This window comes from Aptenodytes patagonicus, chromosome 20 (genome assembly GCF_965638725.1).
Source record: "Aptenodytes patagonicus chromosome 20, bAptPat1.pri.cur, whole genome shotgun sequence".
In the NCBI taxonomy this organism is placed as follows: domain Eukaryota; kingdom Metazoa; phylum Chordata; class Aves; order Sphenisciformes; family Spheniscidae; genus Aptenodytes; species Aptenodytes patagonicus.
The window spans coordinates 2,809,519-2,810,965 of NC_134968.1; positions in this window are offsets into that span (position 1 = coordinate 2,809,519).

Sequence of the window (1,447 nt, forward strand, 5' to 3'; positions counted from 1 at the left end):
TAATACAGTGTTTTAATTTCTTTTTTTTTATTTTTTTTAAATTTCTGTTGGGGGATTTTGGGGGAGGGAAAAAAATTAACGTAAGATAAAGGAGGCAAAAAATTATACCCAAATACGTGCATGTGAAATTAGAGATGTTGGTGATTTGGCTTTAGATACGTCCCCAGCGAGGTGAGAGGCAGTTTTGAGGATCAACATTTAATTTCTTTTTTTTTTTTTTCCTAAAAAAAGAAAACTTCCTCTGCGAGCAAGGTGGGGTTTTTGGGTTTTTTTGGTTTTTTAAAAGAAATGGTAAACAATTATCCAGCAGCTCGCCCAAGGTGATGGATGGCTGAGGCGTTTTGGGTTGGGATTTTCAAACTTGTGGCACTGGAAGAATTTCCCAGCCTTGCTCGGCTCCTCCGCTGCGAAATGGGCGAAATCTTTTGTTTTCCAAGAGAACTGTAAAATTAAAAAAAAAAAAATATAAAAAAATTTTTTAAAAAAAGTGAAATTTGCTGGGATTTGATGGTGAGGACTTAAAGAAAAGAGGAAAAAAAAAAAAAAAAAAACCCCGCACCAAACATGGGGCTGGGCTCACCGTGCCATGCCGGGGAGGGATTTAAAACCCGGTGAGCGTGGGGCGCTGGCCTAGCTCCTGCCCACCGGCCAACTTTTATTTTGGGGCAAGAACTGCGTTTCTTGGCCGTTTCCATCTACCTGCCAAGCGGCTTCGCCCGCCGCCGCCGGCCTTGCCCAGCCCGGCCCCTCTCCATCTTCTTGGCCCTTTGTTGTTGCGCGCCGGGTTGGCGTGCAGGACGCCGGAGCAGCCCCGGGCACCGCGTTCCCCAGCCCCGCTGGGGGTTATATATGAAATATAAAGAGTATTTTTATTTTTTTATTTTTTATTTTTTTTTTTTTTTTGGCAGAGACCCCCACCCCACCCCCACCCCCCAGCTCAAGGAGAGGCCGCCCGGGCTGAGGGCGAGTTAGTCCCCAACCCCAAATAGTCCACGTTGGATCGCGCAGCCCAAAACCGCGTCGGCCACGTGACGAGGCGGTTACTTCAACGCCCGGGCGCGGAGGGAGGAGGGCGAAGCCAACTCTTCCTCCCCAAACTCTCCCCAGTTCCTTCGCCTCTTGACGAAACCCCCCCTTGGCTGGGTGGGGGGAGCCCGTTTTTTGGGGTCACCCCCTCGGCCCCGCTTCGGGGGGCTGCCAAACTTTGCAGCCCCTGGCTGTGGCAGAGCGGGCTCCCCCGGCGGGGGCTGATCCCGAAGGCAGGGGGGGGGGGTAAAAAAAAAAAAAAAAAAAAAGAAAAAAAATCCATTTAATAATTTCCTAGCCGCGATTTTGTTGTCGTTATTTATTTTTTAGCGCCTCGTGGCGGGGTGATCGATAGTGCTCGTTACAGGGTGACTTGCTGCGGCTTAATTATCAGTGAGCAGAGGGGCTTTATTGCAGAGGC